This window comes from Pan paniscus, chromosome X (assembly GCF_029289425.2).
Source record: "Pan paniscus chromosome X, NHGRI_mPanPan1-v2.0_pri, whole genome shotgun sequence".
Taxonomy (NCBI): domain Eukaryota; kingdom Metazoa; phylum Chordata; class Mammalia; order Primates; family Hominidae; genus Pan; species Pan paniscus.
The window spans coordinates 393,626-401,528 of NC_073272.2; positions in this window are offsets into that span (position 1 = coordinate 393,626).

Here is a 7,903-nt window from a genome sequence, read left to right on the forward strand (position 1 = left end):
TAAAACAGAATTTTATAAAGTAACTCACTGCACTCAGATAAAATGCGCTGTAATAAAAATGTCACTAATTTATATTAACTATGAATAACACCATTCTCCACGACTGAACAGCAGGTATTACAGAACGTTACAAAAATACGCTTACTTTCCATGAGTATGATATTGGATACTTCCAAAGTTTTGATGAATAGTGCTTGGGTGGAAAATCTGATTATTTGATAGACAATCACAATTAATCTCACATTTTCAGATGCAAAAAAAAAATGCTTCTAAGCTACAGAAAGTCTTGCTTTCTTAAGTAATTCCAACTTCTCTCCTGAAATCTTTACACAGTTAATTTACTCAGTCTTTGGTTAATAGCCCGTGCTAAGATAAATTTCTGCGTAAATTCTGAATTTATGAGATCCCAATTAATGAAGTTTTATTGAAGAGACATCCTGTTCCTGATATAATTTTAATGTCATCATCATCAATTATGTTCCTAGTCCAATAGCCCTAACCTTGCAAAATTTATTTCCATCAAACGAACAAAAGTCACACACACACAAACACACACACACACACACACACACACAGAGGATTCATTAAGAGCGGCAAAGATAAAATCAGTACCACATCCATCTTGAGAAGTTGAGCCGATGTGTGTATTCTTCAAGGATCACATCTATTTTTTATTTTATTTTATTTTATTTTGTTTTATTTTATTTTATTTTACTTTATTTTATTTTATTTCATTTTACTTTATCTATTTTTATTTTTTGAGACGGAGTTCGCTCTTATTACCCAGGCTGGAGTGCAGTGGCACGATCTCGGCTCACTGCAACCTCTGCCTCCCGGGTTCAAGCGACTCTCCTGCCTCAGCCTCTCGAGTAGCTGGGATTACAGGTGCCCGCCACCACACCCAACTAATTTTATATTTTTAGTAGAGATGGGGTTTCACCATGTTGGCCAGGCTGGTCTCCAACCTCTGACCTCAGGTGATCCACCCGCCTCGGACTCCCAAAGTGCTGGGATGACAGGCGTGAGCCACTGTGCCTGGCTGATCATATGTATTTTTAAAGACGGGTAAATAAAGCCAGCATTGCTCCTGATTTCCTTCCCTGGTCTTTGTCCCCTCCCAGAAGATAAGAAGACGCTTTAAATCCTCTCAGCCTCCCTTGTCTACTACAGACGTGCTAACGCACAGAGAAGACAGCCCTGCATCTTAATGGCTGTCACCCTCTTTCATCCAGCTCCTGGCCAGTCCTTGGAAACGCCTGCTGGCCACACTACAGTCTTGCCATATTGCCCCCAAATGAGCTTATTTTCACTTATTTATTTATTTATTTTTGAGACAGACTTCTCACTCTGTCGCCAGGCTGGAGGGCAGTGGCGTGATGTCAGCTTACTGCAAGCTCCGCCTCCTGGGTTCAAGCCATTCTCCTGCCTCAGCCTCCTGAGTAGCTGGGATTACAGGTGCCAGCAACCACGCCCGGCTAATTTTTGTATTTTTAGTAGAGACGGGGTTTCACCATGTTGATTAGGCTGGTCTCAAACTCCTGACCTCAGGTGGTCCACCCGCCTCGGTCTCCCAAAGTGCTGGGATTATACGCGTGAGCCACTGTGCACGGCCAATCTGTGTAATCTATCATCTCTCTCTCTCTCTTATTTATTTATTTAGAGACAGAGTTTTGTTCTTGTTACCCAGGCTGGAGTGCAGTGGCATGATGTCAACTCACTGCAACCTCCGCCTGCGGGTTCAAGCCATTCTCCTGCTTCAGCCTGCTGAGTAGCTGGGATTACAGGCACCAGCAACCAAACCCGGCTAATTTTTCTAGTTTTAGTAGAGATGGGGTTTCACCATGCTGGCCAGGCTGGTCTTGAACTCCTGACCTCAGGTGATCCACCCGCCTCGGCCTCCCAAAGTGCTGGGATTACAGGCGTGAGCCAACGCACCCGGCCTGATTTTGTATTTTTAGTAGAGATGGCGTTTCACCACGCTGGCCAGGCTGGTCTTGAACTCCTGACCTCAGTTTATCCACCCACCTCAGCCTCCCAAAGTGAGATTCCAGGCGTGAGCCACCGCTCCTGACCTATGCTGTCTTTTCATTTTCATTTTTTTTTTTAAGATGGAATTTCGCTCTTGTTGCCCAGGCTGGAGTGCAGTGGCGCAATCTCGGCTCACTGCAACCTCCGCCTCCCGGGTTCAAGCGGTTCTGCTGCCTCAGCCTCCCAACTAGCTGGGATGACAGGCATGCACCACCATGCCCGGCTAATTTTGTATTTTTAGTAGACACAGGGTTGCAACATGTTGACCTGGCCTGGATACCACTTTTAATTTTACCTTGTTCTGAATAGTTTCGTATTCCTCTAACTATGTGGAAGCTTTGTTCTCGGATTCTGTGAAGTCACTTGGAGGTAGTTTGAACCCTTCAGGACTTGGTTTCATTCTGTTGGAATGAAGAGTAACGTTTAATTCGGGATTAATTTGTCGAAGCTACTGAGGAAAGGTCCTGTTCACTATCCTACCTAACGCCCCATGAACTATGGAAGTTTTCCAATCTAGAAGGTCAGAACAGGCACCGTTTGAGCATTGTGTGAACGCTGGTCACTATTCCCTGTTCCCGTGGGTCCTTTCTGTTGGTTCTTTCCCTCACCTTGAATAATTTCCTCATAGACACATGTCAATCAGTTCTCAGCCCAACGCTCTCTAGGTGGACCTTCTGCAGAAGGTCTCTATGCTTCTTTCTCCACGTGGTTCTCTCATATCTGCTACTCTGTCCTGTGAACTCTTCCTGCCTTGGTCTCCCCAGACTCTCAGCTCCACCTTCTCAACACAAGAGGCCTTCCAGTTTCCATCTGTGTTGTGCCTCCTTGTACTGCCGCCTATAAAGTCTCTCAGGCAGTAAGCCGGGAGATCACAGGGCTCACTGCATTACTTTTCCATCTCTCAGAGATCATTGTCTTTCATTGCTTCATGTCCAGGGTCTTGAACGCCATCATTTCATGTATTATGCCCAGTGGAAGATAATTCTGATCTCTGTTACTTCATGTTGGTCAAAAGCAGAAGCCTGCATCTATCCATCTACCATTCTATCTTTCGGTCTATCTACCTACCTACCTACCTATCTACCAGTCATCTTATCTATCATATTCTCTATCTACCTATTATCCATCTACCTATCTACCTACCTACCAACCATCTTTCTACCATATTCTCTGTCTACCTATCCATCCATCCATCTACCTACCAATCATCTTTATCTATCATATTATCTATCTATCTATTCATCTATGTATCTGTCTATCTACCTGCCTAGCTAACTGTCTTCCAATCATCTTATCTGTCATATTCTCTATCTACCTATTATCCATCTACCTGTCTACCTACCTACCAATAATCTTTCTACCTATGTATCATATTCTCTATATCTATCTACCTATCTATCATATATCTACCTACCTATCTATCTACCAGTCATCTTATCTATCCATCATATTATCTGTCTACCTATTTATCTATCCATCTATGTATCAATCATCTTTATCTATCATATTATCTATCTATCATCTATCATGTATCAATATATCATCTGTCATCTATCTATCTATCTATTATCTATCATCTTCTATATCTTATTCTCTATCTCTCTACCTACCAATCAGCTTATCTATCAACCATATTATCTATTATCTATCTATCTATCTATCTATCTATCTATCTATCTATCTATCATCTACCTATCTATCTATCATCTTCTCTATCGTATTCTGTATCTACCTGTCTCTCTACCTACCAATCAGCTTATCTATCAACCATATTATCTATCTATCTATCTATCTATCTATCTATCTATCTATCTATCTATCTATCATCTTCTCTATCGTATTCTGTATCTACCTGTCTCTCTACCTACCAATCAGCTTATCTATCAACCGTATTCTCTATCTATCTATCTATCTATCTATCTATCTATCTATCTATCTATTATCTTATCTATCTATTATCTGTCTATCTACCTGTCTTCCTATCTATCTGAAACTCTATGTTTAAAACTCTGACTTCTAAAAACATTATAATAGACATTATTAATGAACACCTATTGTATGCCAGCCTTTGCTTATCTTATTTCTTTTTCTTCATGCCTGTTTTGAAAGATAAATATTATCCCTGTTTTGCAAATTGATGTTCAGAAATAAATGGTTTGACAAGAGTCAGATTAGCCAATAAACCCTTCAGCCTGGTTCAGTCTTGAAGCTTTCTGAGGATAAAGATAGCTTTACTACACCATTGGTTTACCAAGTAGGGATGATGTGAGGGTGTTTGTTTGTTTGTTTGTTTGAGACAGAGTCTCACTCTGTCACCCCAGGCTGGGGTGCAGTGGCGCGATCTCGGCTCATGCAACTTCCACCTCCCAGGTTCAAGCAATTCTCCTGCTTCAGCCTCCCGAATAGCTGGGATTACAGGAACTCACCACCATGCCTGGCTAATTTTTGTGTTTTTAGTAGAGACGGGGTTTCACCACGTTGGCCAGGCTGGTCTCAAACTCCTGACCTTAGGTGATCCACCCACCTCGGCCTCCCAAATTGCTGGGATTACAGGCATGAGCCACCGCTCCCGACCGAGGGTTCATGTTTAAAATGCAGATTCCCTTAGACGTTGGTGTGCCTGCACGTGTGTGTGACTATAAAGAAACAGAATGAGAAAAATTGGGGGAGGCGATAGAACTATTCTGTATCTCGAACATGATGCTATTTACATGTTTCAAAAAATGTGTTCAAGTTCATAGAACTGCATATCATGAAAATCAATTTTATAGTATGATAATTTAAAATGTAATTTTTTTGAAAATGTAAAAAAAAAAAAAAAAGCAGATTCCTAAATCCTATTCCAACCCTACTGAAACATAATCTCTCTTTTAAACAAGATGCCACATAACGGACACACTTCCCAAGAATGTGAAGTCTTATTTTGCATTCATCAGAAGGTGAATGTCTACAAGGCCTATTTTATTGAATTTTTTTTTTTTACCTGCATGCATTCTTTCCATCTTCAGCGAAAGATGCAAAATGTATATTTGTAAATTAACTTTCCTGAAACTCCCCTCTCACCACCGTTGTTTCCTCGCTAAGTGCAATTTTTATCCACAGTGATCCTTCCATGGTTTTTGCCAAGTGGCAGCGTTTTGATCAAAAGAACGCCTTTCATGTCAAATAAATAAACCATCGCGTCTCACGGTTGTCCAGATTCCTGCTCGGTTTTTACAAAGAGTCTTTCAATTGGTGCCTCCAAGCCTTTCTCAGGGCATTTTCTTTCTACAACGGGTTGGATGGACACGGATCAAACTGAAAGGAGAGGGAGGAGGAAGCGTACGTGATGAGTCAGGAAAGATGCTTTAGGTATGTGACCGTTAGAGCCCGGTGACATGAGGTGATACAGAGTCTGTGACTGCACTGTGCCAACGCCCTCGTGAACATCAATATTCCTGTAACTGATTCTGCAACTTGGAATGAGGTGTTTTCAATTAAGGCACTGTTGACATTGGGGGCTAGGTAATTCTCCGTGGTGGGAGCTGTCCTATATACTGTAGGATACTCAGCAGCATTCCTGAGCTCTACCCACTAGAAGCTAGTAGTATCTATCACCTCCTCCCTGGTCGTGATAACCAGAAATGTCTTCAGTCATTGCACAGTGTCCCCCATGGGGCAGAATTCCTACTCAAATTATTATTATTATTATTATTTTTGAGGCAGAGTCTTCCTCTGTCACCCAGGCTGGAGTGCAGTGGCACAATCTCTGCTCACTGCAACCTCCGCCTCCCAGGTTCATGACATTCTCCTGCCTCAGCCTCCCAAGTAGCTGGGTTTACAGGCACCCGCCACCGTGCCCAGCTAATTTTTTTTGTATTTTTAGAAGAGACAGCGTTTCACCATGTTAACCAGGATGGTCTCGATCTCCTGACTTCGTGATCTGTCCACCTCGGCCTCCCAAAGTGCTGGGATTACAGGCGTGAGTCACCACGCTTGGCCTCGGACTCAAATTTTTCTTCACTCTTCTCATGTCCAGAGAAGACAGCAAAGACATAATTTGTATTAACTTTGAGATTACCAATAAATTTTAGTGAATAAGCAAATTTGCAAATACAGAGTCTGTCCACAATGAGGAAGTACTGTACCCATGAAGACTCCAGGGCCCTAAAAAATTGCTATGCAGTGGGATCCCTAATATTGCTCTCTCAGGTGAGTAGGAGCTGCCCCCATTGTGGTCTGAATGTAGGGTTCTTTCCCAAATTCTTATGTTGAACTCTTCATCCCCAAGATGATGACGTTAAGAAGTGGGGCCTTTGGGGGGTGATGAGGTCATGGGAGCGGAGCCTTCTGAATGGGATTAGTGCCCTTATAAAAGGGATCCTAGAGAGCTCACTTGTCCCTTCCACCGTGTGAGGACACACCAAGAAGTCACCGTCTATGAAACAGGATAGGTAGGTGGGTGGACGGATGAGTGAATGGATGGATGGAAGAGTGGACAAATGGATGGATGATGGATGGGTGAGTGGGTGGATTAATTGTTGTATAGATGGATAGATGGTTGGATGGATAGATGGATGCATGATGGATGAGCAGATGAATGGATTAGTGGATGGGTGGATGGAAGAGTGGACAGATGGATGGGTGAGTGGGTGGATTAATGGTTACATAGATGGCTGGATGGGCTGACGGATGCATGATGGATAAACAGATGAGTGGATGGATGAATGGATGGGTGAATGGATGGATGGGTGGATGGGTGGATGGAAGAGTGGACAGATGGATGGGTGAGTGGGTGGATTCAAGGTTGTATAGATGGCTAGATGGACAGATGGATGCATGACGGATGAGCAGATGAGTGGATGGATGAATGGATGGATGAATGGATGGAGGGATGGATGGATGGATAGATGGATGGAAGTGTGGACAGACAGATGGGTGAGTGGGTGGATTAATGATTGTATAGATGGCTGGATGGGTAGATGGATGCATGATGGATGAGTAGATGAATAGATGGATGAATGGATGGGTGGATGGATGGATGGAAGAGTGGACAGATGGATGAGTGAGTGGGTAGATTAATGGTTGTATAGATGGTTGGATGGATAGATGGATGCATGATGGATGAGCAGATGCATGGATGGATGGAATGATAGGTGGATGGGTGTATGGATGGAAGGATAGATGGATAGCTGGATGGGTGGATGGATGGATGGGTGGATTAATGGTTGTATAGATGGCTGGATGGGTAGATGGATGTACGATGGATAAGCAGATGACTGGATGGATGGATGGATGGGTGGATGGGTGTATGGATGGATGGATGGGTGGATGGATAGCTGGATGGGTGGATGGATGGGTGAATTAATGGATGATGGATGATGGATGAGTGAATGGGTAGATAGGTGGGTGGATAGATGATAAATGGGAATGGGTGGATGGATGGGTGGTAGATAGATGGATGAGTGGATAGATGGATACATGATAGACGGGTGGATGGGTGGATCAATGGGCAGATAGATGGATGAGTGGATAGGTGTATAGATGGGTGTAGGGGTAGACAAATGGATTGATGATGGATGGGATGATGGATGGATAATGAATGAGTGGATGGGTGGATGGATGAATGGGTGAATGGGTGGATGGATGGGTGGATGAGTGGATCAATGGGTGGGTGGATGAGTGGATCAATGGGCAGGTGGATGAGTGAATGAACGGTTAGATGAGTGGATGGATGGGTGTATGAGTAGATAGATGGATGAATGATGAATGAGTGGATAGATGGATGGGTGGGTGGATGCATGGATGGATGGATGGATGGGTATATGAGTAGATGGATGGATGGTGGATGGATAAATGGATGGATGATGGATGAATTAATGGGTGGATAGATGGA